A 15456-nucleotide genomic window follows, 5' to 3' on the forward strand; every position below is an offset into this window, starting at 1 on the left:
GTCCGGAAAAGCCAATGTGACTTTCCAAAAATATCACAAACGTCATTTCAGATATTCAGACAGGGAGAGAAATTGGTTTAATTAAAAAAACAGAATGAAACACCCACATATGGCCTAATGAAGAAAAACACGGAGTTTTGTGGGGTCAGGACTTGTCTGTTCCATGGGACATACTGTGTGTGGGAGCTCCTGACGAAAATCTCTAACCATGTTTTATGAAGCTCCTTTTCTCCTCCTAGGCTCTCAGTTTCTGGATTCATTGCTTGGGAAAACTGATGGGAGGTTTTAATCACTGGAATCTTTTGAACTTGGTTAGTCTACTAAATTAGGAGCTTCTTGACGGTAGAGGCTATGTTTTATGCATCCAGTGGCCAGCAAAGTGCTTGGCTGATGGTGGGAACTCAGTAAAGCATTTAGTCAGTGAATTAATGCATCAGTGCAAAATTTCCCAGGGTGGTCCATCCTGTGGTTCAAGTCACATCTACTGAGTGAGAACAGGACTGTGTGATGAGGGAAGGGCCAAGGAAGGAAGGAAGGGACCATCTCTCAGGCATTTTAGGGACCAGTGGTTTTCAAGGTGAGGCAGGAGGCATACAGGTGAATGTGCCTTTTGCTACCCGTTAGCCTTCCACTTCTGCCTCTCCACGACCCACCAATGAATATCTCACCTCTCAAAGTTCTCCCTGCCTTGGAGTTAAAATCTGGGAGTTTGCCTGGCCTGCTGACTACAGGATGTCTAGACTGAGGACAAACTGTTGGAAGGAGAGAAAGAAAATGACACCTGAAGAGACAAAAAGGAAAAGCAGGACTCATGACACCTGTGGTTCAGGAAGAACCTGTAAATCAAAACTTGCCCACTGAGGACACTAATATAAAGGAAATTTTAGCATAAAATACCTTGGGACCACTTTGTATGAAGTTACAATACCAAGAGTAGGCTGTGGCAAAGAGGGATCCAGAAAGATTAAATACATGTTTTCAGCAAAACTGTGGCACAAGCTAATTAAGGTGGAAAAATCCATTGCATGAGAAAGTTTCTCTGAATAAAACAGGTCCCATTGAAGACATTTTTGCCTTTTAAATATAGACTTAAAAATAAAAGACAAAAATAGCAAACCAGTTGGGTTATGGTCACAGACTAAGTTTTATGATTACATATACCTCAGTATATAAAATAATATGAAATAATGCTTCAACCTTTCCTTCTGAAGCATCTAGGTCTTGGGTGGATATTTTTTGCTAAATAAAATGTGGAGCTGGCAAGAGCTGAAAACATGAATTATACATATTTACTCCAAAATGTAGAAGATTATTTGAAATCATGTATTCAATATTTATGTAATTATCTTTAATCTGTGAATGGCATTTCATGTAAGATGATGTTGCCTGAGGACACACAAACGAAGAGGGTTTTTAAGGCCATTAATGATAAATTTGTTAAATGATGTAACTGATGATCATTTTTGTAAGTTAAACATGCACAGTGTGATTTCTACTACAACTTAAGTGGGCTATTTTCAGCCTAGTGGCAAGCACTTACATTTTCATAGAGAGTAATAAATTGCATCAAGAATAAGTAAGTTAACTTTGGTCCTTCTTTACTCAATATTTGTAAAAGGATATTGAAATCTTGATCTTTTTCTCTGTGATGTAGGCAAATAAGGTCATGAAAAAAATGGCAATAAATAATCGTAAACATTTCTAAATGCTCCATCTAACTTTCTGGCTAAGGCCAGATAAATGACTTAATACCCTGGCCCTTTCTAGGGAAAATCTTACAGTCTCTTCTACTCTCTTGTCTTTTAAAAAGGAAAATTGATTAATTTGTGATTATAAATTAAAGCAACGCATTCAGTGACTTCCTGGTGAGCGAGGGCAGATGATCTAAAACCCTCAATGGCTAAATAATAGCTGTGGCACCTACCATGGAAGTCCTGCTCTTCCTCCCTTCATTCTTTTTTTTTTTTCCTTAAATTGGGGTATGGTTGCTTTACAATGTTCTGTTAGTTTCTGCCACACAGCGAAGTGAATCAGCTATACGTATACATAGATCCCCTCTTTTTTGGATTTCCTTCCTGTTTAGGTCACCACAGAGCATTAAGTAGAGCTCCCTGTGCTATACAGCAGGTTCTCATTAGTTATCTATTTTATACATATTAGTGTATATATGTCAATCCCAATCTCCCAAGTCATCCCACCGCCCCTTTCCCCCCTCGGTGTCCATATGTGTATTCCCCTCATTCTTTATTTTCTTCTTTTGTTACTCATGAATTTCCTTCCCAGCCTACTTCTTTCTGTCACTTCTTTTTTTCCCTCTCCTAATTCATGTTCGTAAGTGGCAACCATGGACATCACTTGCTGCAGCCCACGATGTGACTAACACCATCCCGGGAAGAATTAACTGAGCATGCCCCCCTTGCAGGGCTCAGCATTTGCTGCTGCAGACAACCAAATGCAACCAGCAAATCCCTAATGGCCAAAGGGCTTATGATGTGCTCAGAGAGATGTGACCTAGTCATGAAAAAAGATAAAGAACAATTCTTGTTACCTTCCACATTCTTGGAAAAGGAAGCTGCTAGCCCCGGAATAAGGTTTTAAGCGGCCGTAAAAGATTTCTGAAAATAGAAAGGGAAATTGTCTTTTGTGCCTTCCTCTCTGAGCCAGGGTGGGGAGTGTGAGTCAACATGCCTTCGTAAGGGTTTCTATGACGATGGTGATCATCTCTCATTTTTTCTTGTTCACTATGACTTCAAAATTATGTTTTGTTATCCTCCTAAGTTCGAGTTTACCATCAGAGGACATGTCCCGATTGTTGGCTTGGAAAATATGTTGCCTATGTTGGCTACTGTCAGATGAGCTCTGAGTGTGAGATGTACCGCTTTTTACAGAGTTCTCACACCTGGAGCAGACGCATTGCTGTCCAGATGATGACTAAAGCGAGAACAATCCAGCACTGTAAAGGGAATTCCCAAGGCAGGTCATTCTTTAGCACCAAGGGAAAAACAAACAAACCACACGTTAGAAGATGCTGACAAGATGGAAAACAGTCTTGCAAAGCTGGCAAGTTCTTATTTTGACTTCTGTGCATGTCTTTATTTAGAGCTGCTGTGCTTCATTTCTCTTTACATGCAGAGAGAGGAGACCCACCCGAAGGGTGTCCAGTCTCTCCCTCGATCGGGAAGGACAGCTGGACTATCACAACTTGCTTTAGAAAGGACAACGTGGGGGACCCTGCCCAGGAGAACAGGGAGCACTGTATCTGGTTTAAGGAGATGCCAGGAAGAAGAAATCTCCATGAATGTTTTCAGCGTCAAGTCACTTTTTTGCCTCCCCCCATTTACCTGTGACCTGCCCGTGCCAGGTTACAACGTTCAACTGCAGAGAAAGAAAGGATTCTCTTACTGAAGAGTATAAAGGCAGTCCCAGACTAATGACTCGTTTCCTAGTCTCCCTAGATGTGCACAGGTGACTGATTCTGGCTAATGGAGTATAACTGAAAATGGCAGATGCAATTTCTGGAAAATGACTCTAAAGGGAAGGGCATACCTTCTTTACCCCTTCCCTGGCTGGGATTCAGACTTGAGAGCTTGGGGAGCAGTGATCTTGGACCATGAGGTGGAAGTTACAGTCTGAGGATGGTAGAAGCACAAGATAAAGGACCCGGCATCTTGTTTATGGGGGAGGGAATGGACCTTTATCTTTGTCTACACCACTGTGATTTGTTTTCTGACCCTTGCATTTGAACCAAGTCCTAAGTGAGATGGGTAATCAGGGCTGAATCCTGGAGAGATTTGTCAGCTATGCTGTAATACACAGGACTTGACTTTGCTGGTGGTGGTCATCCATGAGAGCAATTTAAACCAGGCAGCGACACAGCCATGCTTATACTAGGGATTTCCCTGGCTGTAGTTAGAGGATAGGTTTAGGGGTGGGGAGGAGCAAGAAGATCTAAAAGAAGCAATTATTTCTTGCTTGGGCAGTTCATGAGAGAAGACTAAAAGGGAGTTAACAGTAACCCCCAAAAGGGTGAGAATGTCCTGGCCGATGGGGGCAGTGTCTCCCACTTCAGACCTTCCGCCCACATGTGTTTCCACTACAGACTAAACACACAGGGCGCTTTTTCCAGGCAGAACAAAATTCTATGCAACATGGATGCAGATTTTTTATTAGTAATGTTTTCCTCTACTACTAATAAACCCCCATTCTATGGAGATTGAGAATAAAGACTGATATGAATGTTTAACAGGTGCATGATTTTAAATAATTTTTTTTTTTTAAATAGGGAATGGTTCTCATTAACATACTACTAACAAATGAAGTCATGCCATTTTAGGGTAAAATAAACAGAAAACGTATGTGAGTTAACTTTGCCCAAAGGCCCACTTTGGGGATATTTTCTCACTTTCTGAATTTGTAGCTGCAGAAGATAACTGAATGCCATTTTCTTTCACTTTTTCAGGCTTCCCCACTCAATGATTTTCATGTACTATGTATCAGTACTTAAAACTGTACAAATACCATTAGAGCACCTTTGTATAAGCACAGGCTGAAATACACCAGTTCTATTACTCAAAGCATGAGGCTAAGCCGTTTTATATACGCAGAATGTATTTTGGCTTTTCATGAACATTAATTGCTATCCTAATCATCTGTAGTTTGATTTTGTTTGTGAATACCTCCTTCAATCAGGCTGCTGCTACAAATAAATGCCGTTGGAACATTTCCCTTTCAAAAGATATGGTGTTATACAAAAAACAAAACATATGAAACAAGAACCCAGACCTCTTCCAATTTGGTCACATTGGTAGCACAATTGCCATTGCCTTTGTCTTCATACAAAGCTTTCAAAAGTGGTTTCATTATGGTTTTTGAGAATAAAAAGGTGAAGAGTAGTGTTCCTTGAGAAATGGTTAGTAAGTCGTCATTATTATTGGTCTATACTTACTGCTGGTTGGGTAAAAGAACACAGGGCTTAGGAGAGGATTTTTATGTGGAGGTAACTGAAGCAGTACATTATAAAACTTCCTAACATTATTTTGCATTGACACAGGTGGGAAGGTAGCTGTCCTGACTCTATGTGACTTTGGAGATGTGCTCCCCATGGGATTACCCTCATTTGGATCATTCTAGAAGAGGGTGTGATTATCTCAGCTAAGCCTGCAGATGGATTCCCCTGGGAGTCGCTAAGAGAATGTGGTCACCTTGACCAGCCATGGCCATCGGCTCTTTAGGAGGCACTGTGGGCAGGGGGATGGACACCCTACCCTTATGGGGATAAAACAGATAATCTGCAGAATTTTCACAGAAAAGAGCACAAACCATGAGTGTCTACTCCAAAAAAAAAAAAAGGCTGAGAAAAACATGCAAGCCATTGACTAATCTAGGAGAAACAGGAATGATGATAGAATTAAACTGTTTAATGGGATATAAAGACAACCATGATGTAAAACATAACGACTGATACAACACAAGACAACTTGAAAAGAAGCAGTGGAAATAGCCTCTGATGAAAACGGAGTTATTTTTGTCTACATCTCTCGTCACTAGCTGAATAGTCCCATGAAAATGTTCTGGCACATTCTAGACAACTTGCTTCACAGCCCGACTCACTATCTATCTATCATCTATCTATCTATCTATCTATCTATCTATCTATCTATCTATCTATCTATTTTTTACCTGAATCAAAAGTTTCCTTTCATAAATTCCTTTCTTTTAAATGCTGTTGCTTTTCTTACCAAGTTTGCTGTACAAGTCTACTTTACCAAGTGCTAAGGCCCAGAAAGTACCTAGAGTGGCCCCCTTTTGCGGTAGAGCTGTTCAGAGGACACATGCTTTGGGGAATTTTTTTCCCTTGAGCTCAGCATCTGCTGACGCTGTCCTGGCCAGGAATGTTGAGGCGATCACCACATCCTCTGAGCTGATTGAACTGGGTTTGCAGACCCCAGCTCAGGGGCATCCACGTGGAGGCTTGGCTGAATCAATCAGATGCTGGCTCCTGGAAATTTAAATGAGGATGTTCCTAGAGTCACTGAACCCTGGTGAGCTAATCCGCAAGGTCAAGTACAGGAAGGGTCAATGTTGGCACCACTGGAAGCCAGAGTCATGCGCTATTTCAGACTGTGGGGCAGCAGAAACAAAGGTTCTGCAGAGGGAGCATGTGAGAAGAGAGAGGAGCAAACATACAGGGAGAAACAGATCCAGACTCCACGTAGCCCCGGGAAAGAAACAGAGAGGCTGCCTATCAACTTCCTAGGTCTGGCCAGGCCCAGCTCCCTGGCCACAGTGGCTTGAGACCCTGTACTGTCTGTGGCGGAACCATGGGAGGCCCACTAAAGCTTACTCATCCGAGTAAAGTTTACCCTTCTGCCCAGCTGGGCAGCTGCAAGCGTATTAGAACCACCACCTAGGAGAAAAGGGAACCCTCCTACACTGATGGTGGGAATGTAAACTGCTACAGTCACTATGGAGAACACTATGGAGGTTCCTCAAGAAACTAAAAATAGAACTACCATATGATCCAGCAATCCCACTCCTGGGCATATATCCAGACAAAACTATAATTCAGAAAGATACATGCACCCCTATGTTCACAGCAGCACTATTCACAATAGTAAGACATGGAAACAACCTAGATGTCCATCGACAGAGGCATGGATAAAGAAGATGTGGCACATATATACAGTGGAATACTACTCAGCCATAAAAAGGAACGAAATAATGCCATTTGTAGCAACATGGACGAACCTAGAGATTATCATACTAAGTGAAGTAAGTAAGGCAGAAAGAGAAAGACAGATATCATATGATACATTTATATGTGGAATCTAAAATATGACACAAATGAACCTATCTATGAAACAGAAACGGAATCATGGACATAGAGAACAGACTGGTGGTTGCCAAGGGGGAGGGGGTTGGGGGAGGGATGGAGTGGGAGGTTGGGGTTAGCAGATGTAAGCTTTTATATATAGGATGGATAAACAACAAGGTCCTACTATAGAGCACAGAGAACTATATTCAATATCCTGTGACAAACCATAATGGAAAAGCATATGAAAAAGAATGTATATATACGTATAATTGAATCACTTTGAGGTACAGCAGAAACTAACACAGCATTGTAAATCAACTATACTTCAATAAAAAAATAAACCAATAAAGCCTCCTCTTAAATGTTCCCTGCGCCAAAGGACACATGGAAATGAGCGGCCTTATCTAATTTATGGTCTAGTTGAGAAAATAAACCACATAAATATAAAATAATCAAGAATAGTACAAATTGGAATCTAATCAAGCCCTAGATTGTGTAGTCTGTGTTCCATATGTAATGCATCAGGTAAAAAGCTTTTGGAAAAAAACAAGTCTGGAAGGTGCAAAAGTTAAGGGGTGCAAAGACATCTCAATTTGGGAGGTTTGGAGAGTCCAGAGCAGCACAATATTCAAAGCTGAGGCTCTTAGGATGATATGCAAAGCCTGCCCTGTGTTTCGTTCAGGTCTAACCATTCCATTTCTCCTTTGGCTTTTTAATGCTTCCGTGTCGTTCGTCTCCGAGGATACGATCCAGATGTGAGTCAGATCGTCTGAGAGCTACAAACTTGACCTCATTGTTAAGGCCTCCCACTGGACTCCTTTCACTGAACTCTCTTTGATATTAAGCCTGTGTAAGGAAGTTATAATAAGCTGATATGTATACTTGTGTGGTTTTTACTGTTGGGATGTCATCCACCTCTGCAAAACTTGTCTTCTGAATGTGGTGTGATGAGGGAATCCCTCTCAGGTCTTAGTATTAGCAAAACTGTGTGTTTAACAACTGCCAGGTACTGTTAACATCTTGCAGGTACTGCTATTCTTGTCAGATAAATGCCTTTCCATCTATATTTGAATCCCGGGAAGTTTATTGGGAAATTTGCAATAAAACAGTAATGGTTATTACTCTTCTACTTTTATTCTACTTTCATTGTTTTCTCTGGCTGTGTACCTTATCCCTTTTAATGATGATGTATGTAATCATGTAGCCTGCTTCAATCTTTTGGGGGGATGGAAAATCTATAGCTAGATATCTCTGTATTATGTAAAATACAAATACTTGGTTAATATATTTTTTTCTTTCCCTTGATACCATCAACTGACTGTACCAATGCTTCTCAAAGTTGAGTGTGCAGGGAATCAGCCGGAGGGCTTGTTAAGACAGATTGCTGGACGCAATCCTGAGTTTCAGGGGTGGTTCCCAAGAATTTGCATTTCTAACAAATTCCCTGATGATGTTGATGCTGGTTGAGGAATCACAGTGAGAACCACTCAACTAGACGCTCTATTTCTTACATCTGTGATTCTTCCTGGGATGCACATGGTCCTTCCCTCCATTAGACTAAACTCAAACTTTTTCTTCAAGCCCCAGCCCTGTTGTCACTTCTTTGGTGACGCCTTTGCTGAACCCAGGGGGGCAGAATTGACAGCTGCCTCATGTGTTTTCTCACGCACATCATCCAAACTGCCACCAGGCACTGGAAATGTCTGTGGTCATTTATTGCCTTTTATGCGGATCTCTCCCAGGAGACCACGGGATTCTAGTGGGCATAAGGGGTCTCGCTCATTTTCGTATAACCATTTCCTGGAAAGTCCCCGTTCCATAGGACGTACTCAGTAAACGTTAGCTGAATAAATACATGAATGGCAGGTCTCCTGCTTCGGAAACACAATATATTTTTTCTCAATTTTGAGAAACACAATATATATATATATTTTTTTTTTTTAAGATTTTTTTTTTTTTTTTTTTTTTTTTTATTTATGGCTGTGTTGGGTCTTCGTTTCTGTGCGAAGGCTTTTCTCCAGTTGCGGCAAGTGGGGGGCACTCTTCATCGCGGTGCGCGGGCCTCTCACTATCGCGGCCTCTCTTGTTGCGGAGCACAGGCTCCAGACGCGCAGGCTCAGTAATTGTGGCTCACGGGCCCAGTCGCTCCGCGGCATGTGGGATCTTCCCAGACCAGGGCTCGAACCCGTGTCCCCTGCATTGGCAGGCAGATTCTCAACCACTGCGCCACCAGGGAAGCCCCACAATATATTTTTTAAAATTTTTAATTGAAGTATAGTTGATTTACAGTGTTGTGTAAGCTTCAGGTGTACAGCACAGTGATTCAGTTATAAACACACACACACACACACACACACACACACATATATTTTCTTTTCAGATTCTTTTCCCTTATAGATTATTACAAGATATTGAATACAGTTTCCTGTGCTATACAGTTGGTCCTTGTTGGTTATCTATTTTATACATAGTAGTGTGTATATGTTAATCCCAGCCTCCTAATTTAGAAACACAATATATTTTTTTTCCAGTCCAGGGTACCACATTGCATTTGGCAATCTGTATTTTTTTTAATTTATTTGTTTTGGGCTGCATTGGGTCTTCGTTGCTGTGTGTGGGCTTTCTCTAGTTGCTACGAGCGGGGGCTACTCTTTGTTACGGTGCTCGGGCTTCCCACTGAGGTGGCTTCTCTTGTTGCAGAGCACAGGCTCTAGGCACGCAGGCTTCAGTAGTTGCAGCACGTGGGCTCAGTAGTTGTGGCACACAGGCTCAGTAGTTGTGGCTCACGGGCTTAGCTGCTTCACGGCATGTGGGATCTTCCCAGACCAGGGATCAAACCCGTGTCCCCTGCATTGGCAGGTGGATTCTTAACTACTGCACCACCAGGGAAATTCAGAAACACGATATTTTTATGTAAAAATGGTGGTAATTTATAAATAAAATGACTGTCTTTGTCCTGGGAATAACGTGTCTGTGTGTGGGCACTGTGCTAATCGTTCTGTGAGTGGAGTCTCATGAAGATTGCGGATGGATGCCTACTTTGCCGTCCCATCCACGGCACAGGGGCTGCATCCATCCTGCGGCTCAGGCATCCTCCTCGACCTTCTCAGCAATTAGAGGCTCTTGAGCTACCATGACAATGATGGGAGAAAATGTTGGGAGACTCCATGTCAAATTCTCTGCACATCTTGAAGATGGGAGAACTTTCTGGTTAGAACCTGGCTGCTGATACATCGATGTCACGAGGGGAAGTCCTTTTCTCTTGCTGAGGTGGCTTACAAGGGACTCAATCAGCTACAGAATGATCTCACTGGTATTTCTGAATTCTGTGAAATACAAGCTGCACTTTATAGAGGCCTATGATGGGGCAGGAACTCAGTACAGATCCCTTTTGAACCCTTGCAAGCTTGGCATGATTTCTCCCCTTCCCACAGATGAAGACACTGAGGTTTACAGAAGTTGAATGGCTTGCCCAGGGAGCACAGCTAGTAAAGAGCTAAGCTAACACTTGACCCCGGGGCTGTGAGACTTAAAGCACTTGTGCTTCCGGCCCTATTGACAGCTCCAAGAAACTTTAGGATGCTGGGGGCAGCACATCAGGGACCAGCCTGCCATCAGCGGACCTCAACAGCTTTTGGACTTTCCTTTGAAGAAAAGTTTAGCTGCTAAAAGAAAAAAATGAAAAGAAAAAAGATAATACATACTCTCATACTTCATCATATCAATTTTTTTTGATATAAGAAGACCCATCTAGCTTAAACATCTAATAAGCATTTAATAAGCTAACGAGGAAACTGCCCCCTGGGAATGCACATCCTCAGGTGTGACTAGGTGGCCCTGAGATCTTGTTCAGGGCTCAGCAACTTTATACACATCATAGATGTCAGCCTGTGAATGTGCTGAGCCCAGGGCCCCGGCTACCCGTGCCCCCTTCTCCCCACCTCACCTAGACCTCTGTATATTATGTGGATAATGTCTTCAGCCTCAATACAGAAGTGAGCCCGTGTAGACAATCACTTCTCAGTTATCTCTAGAAGCTAATAAAAGAGCTAACATTCACGTATTCCTTTTTTCCCAACAAATATTTGTTGAGTATATACTAAATGATGGTATAGTTCTAGGAACCAAGGATTCCGTCATGAACACAACTCAAAATGTCCATTCCTTCATGGAAAGTACATTCTTGTGTTGGGAGACAATATATAATGTTTAAAATAGTGGTAATTGTATTATATTATCCATTAGGCGATGATGTATAAGACACTGGCTTATTTATTAAAGAGGTAGTTCAGTTAAGTTTATACCTGTTAGTATATTTCAGCAAGCATTAGGCAGATAGGTCTATGTGCCAGACCCTGCCCTGGGCACTTTAGAGGCATCGTCTACTTAGTTATCACAGCAGCCCTAGCAAGTAGGTGCTCTTATTGACTGCATTTCCCAGAGGAGGAAAATGAGGCACAGAGAGGTTAAATCATTTACTCAGAGTTAATCCAGGAAGTTGAATCCCAGCACTTGCACTGTGCACCCCTACGCTATCAATGACAAAGTTCGTCTTTGTCACTCAACCACAGCGATGGGATGTCACCAAGGCTGCAGCATATGCACACATTGTGTACAGCAGCACACCTGCAGGGGGCAAGCTGATGTCGTGCGGTGTGGCAGTCCTGTCGCTTTGCCATCACTGATGCACTTTTATTTAAATACATAGTCCCATAAGCATACTTAAAAAGAGGACCCAGGAGAAAAATCACGCGTTCCAACATCATATAGAAGTAGGATTGTTCATCTGTTGTTATTATCTAATAAGACAATAATTTCAACCATGGAAATTGCATACAGATTTCAGAGACATAGACATATACTTAACATATATATTACCTATACTTGTAGATAGGCCATTGAAAGGGAAAAATGCGAGAAACCTAGGAGAATTTACGAACTTCTTCATGAAAGACGCCTTTTTTCTCTTCACATCTCTAAACTTAGCCTGGAAATTTTCAGTTTCTGTATGGCTGCTTCTCCTCGCCATCTGCTAACGGGGCTGGGGGCCGTAATTCCCTTCATTCAGGGAGGCAGCCTACGCTACAGTGGTAAGTAAAGACCCGAAAGACAAATGAAGGAAATCAGAGTAGGGGAGAGAACTCACAATCAACCCTTCACTGGACTGGCATCCCATGAGTGGTCCCTGCTGTAACCACCGCCCATGGCAGCTTTCCTTCTGATCACTGAGGGGTGTTGTTTCCTCTACCTGAATCTGTGTCAAGACACAATTCCACTGAAGGAGGACTGTAAGTTTCACTTTCCAGCCAAATAAACGGGCAGCTTAAAATTCCAGCCCAGCAGATCTGAGAACGAGCAAGGGTGGTGAGTGTGAGACCCAACTGTGTAAGTCAGGTGGGAAGTGGCTTCAAATGGGAATAGGAATGTTAAAAGGATGCTGCTTGCAGGAAAATCGTTCATTTTAGATTCCAAGAAAACTTTTGGATGAAATGAGATTCAAAACGGGGATGCTTTTGCCCTACTACTTATTCTCTGGACCCAAGATGCCCAGGGTTGGTCAGATTTCAGAAAACATCCTTGCTGTTGCCTTGAGCTTCTAGCACGTAGAATGTTTAACTAGAAACAGGGCGTCTTCTCTTACTATCCCACTTTTTGCTTTTTTTGCTTGTGTGGGCTTAGCAATGTATTATTTTTTTTCCTCTTTCTTTTTTTGTCTCTCCTTTAGAGAAGGCTATTTTAGGACAACACAGCTCTATAAATTATAAGAGTTCACCTGTTATGGTCCTTGGTCTACAACTGGCAGCCACGTAACTGGTTTTCAACATGGTCAACATCCTGTGTCCTTCGGATGAGGAAATCCCTTTAGAATTGTTTAAGTTTTCTATCAAGATTTATTTTTATTTATAGACCCTGAGCATTGCTCTGGGTCACTGAATGTAAATGAAAAAACCTAAAAAATTAAGCTGGGGAAAAACACGTTTATAAGGACGAACATGAATTCTATGAAAAGCGTTGGAATCCAGTGGCAACTAATTACAGCGTAAAACTGGATCCATGGGTAATGGAGGGCTGCCCTGGGGAAATCGTCTTCTCTATGCCCAAGGGATAAGAGTGCAGGAATGCGAGATGGACAGGGAATCTTTTACAGGCAACACAGTTTGTCTCTCCTGTGGGTTCCTGGAAATTCGAGGTAACTTACGGTACTTGGGTAAGTACCAGCACAGGACACTGCTGTTCTTCATCTGAGCCCACAGGTGCCCTGCCCAGGGACCTCACCACCTCTCCTCCCTCCACCACTGAGTCCTGGACCTGGGCAACTCATGGCCCCTTGGAAAGAACCGCATTTTAGTGCTTTCTAAGCATTCACCTCACTGAAGACTCCTTATTTGCACATTATTCTGTCTTCCGCCCTAATGTGAACTCCTCAAGGGATCTGACTGCTCGGCATCTAACCCAATGCCACGCACGGAGTAAGTGCTCAATAAATGTTGAATGGATAAAACAGAAGGTGGGGGAAAACCCCATCAGTTTGCTGGCTCACTTACACGTCCCATAAATGCATTTGAGTGGATACTCCAAGACTTGTGAAAGAGGAACGGTACGCCTCCGGGAAGCAGGAGGAACGACACAGATTAGATGATGGGTTAGAAGAAAAAAGAAATTTGATTTCGGAAAACTATTTTCTCCAGTGTGGGAGTTTGTTATAATGGAATCCTGCCTTGGACATCCCTTATTCGGCTTGTGGGTGCTGAGAACGGCAAAACGGGCAAAGGAGAAAGAGATTTAGAAATGGTAAAAATGATTTTCAAGTCCCACTGCCTCTTCCATTCACTGCCTCCACCTCCTCTTCCTATTCCTCCAGAATGATCTTCTCACCTCCTAATCTGATCACGCACCTTCCCTGCCCAAAACTGTCTCCATTCCCATCAACATAAAGCCTGACCCCTCGTGTAGCCTGCCTGCACAGCCCCTAGGGGCCTTGATACGAATATCCCCCAGCTTCACTTCTATCCCCTCTCGCCATCCCCCAGGCTCTGGGCTACAACCCCCAGACCACCTGTGGTTTTCCTTACCCATCCTGCTCTTCTGTTCTTTATGACGTTTGCGTGGTGCTTACTTCCTCCACTTGGGGAATGCCCTTCGATGCCTAGTAATTCCTATTCATCCTTCAGAAGTCAACTGCTTCCCTACCCCACCATCTTATTCACCTCGCACAGCATCATATTGATGGAGCTCAGCCATTGTTTCCGCAGCCATCTTTCTAGTTACCGCCTCTCCCACTCTGGGGTGGCTTCCGTTACTCTTAAGGCCAATACACGTTCCAGTTTACAGCCAGCCTAGTGTTCATCCACAGTGAGCTTTATAATCTCCTAAAAATATAAAAGCTGAACCACATGGAGGAAGTTAGGAGCTGGTTGCCGAGGGATAGTGGGCTCCATGCCCCTGGCTCTCAGACCCGTGATCTCGGGCTGTCTAAGAGGTTGATTCATCTCAGGGTGTAGCTCTGACAGGGGCGAAGGATCTGACAGCCTCCTGTGGACCCTCCTATGTGGCAATAGTTTACCGCTTACCTGGGGTGTTTCCCACCCTATTTTAACTTTTCTGCTCAGCCTAAGAAATCTCCCCCTTTGTTTTGTTATCTCAGAAAATAAGGGCAGGTTGTTATGCTTGTTCTTAGCAACTAGATGGAAGCAGCCCACACATATGAAATAGGAATTAAACGCTAGAACTAGGATTCAATTGCCAAGGAATCATGGGCTGAGGAAGAAGTCTGAGAGGGGCGCCCCAAGCTCCCAATAGGCCAGCAGTGTCCTAGGGCATCCACCGCCCACTATGGGCTTTCTTCTTGCTCTGTCGGGATTCATTTGTGGGCTTCCTATCTTTCTGCTCAGCCAAGCCCTCTGAGAACAGAGGATGACGTTCATCTTTGCATCCCTAGGACCCAGCACTGGAGCTGGCTCAGAGCACAGTACCCCAGCACTGGCATACAATGAGAAAGTTATTTCCATTTCAATTCTCTTACAATCCATTGAGTTTAGTCAAAGCAGAAACGTCTCTGCTTACTGATGGTATGTTTTTAAATCTCTTTTTTGCTTTTCCTCCCTTTTAAGCAGGCTTCAGCAGACACAGCATCTACCTAAGTGATTAACTTCTTTTGTTTTGCTTATTCTTAGTTTCATGGTTAACTTCTGTTGGAGGCAAGGCAAGTGGAAGTGACATCAAACTTCTTTTGAAAAAGATAATGTATTTAAACTGAAAATGAGTCTACTTGTAAAAAAATGTTAAGTAAAAAAATAACACCAGGAGAAGCAGATGTGGCAAAAATCATGATGGTGGTATACAAATGATGGATGTTTGGAAAACGGTGGCATACAGCTAATGCTCGGTAATTGTTAATTTAATGGATAAATGGACCTCTCTCACATCTCCCCTCTTCTTTTGACTTCTCTAACTTCCACGCCAGATCTGGCTCTGTCTCTAGTTTGTATGACGACAATGATCTCCTATTCTGAGCTCTATTCCTGCCTCTAGCCTCTGCTCAGCTCCCCCATGCGCAAGCCTCACCTACTCACAAATGTTCCATGGCTCCTTCTTGCTTATAAAGCCTTGACTTCAGGCATTCAAGATCCTTGATAACCTTG

The 15456-nt window shown here is 42.8% G+C and overlaps 1 protein-coding gene across 7 annotated transcripts in view; it reads right to left on the reverse strand.

The window, feature by feature from the left end:
- Nucleotides 1-15456, reverse strand: part of DLGAP1 (DLG associated protein 1) — an 850590-nt gene that overhangs the window by 329530 nt on the left and 505604 nt on the right. The gene's annotated exons all lie outside the window — the stretch shown is intronic.

The sequence above is a fragment of the Balaenoptera physalus genome, assembly GCF_965194825.1.
Source record: "Balaenoptera physalus genome assembly, chromosome: 12".
NCBI lineage: Eukaryota > Metazoa > Chordata > Mammalia > Artiodactyla > Balaenopteridae > Balaenoptera > Balaenoptera physalus.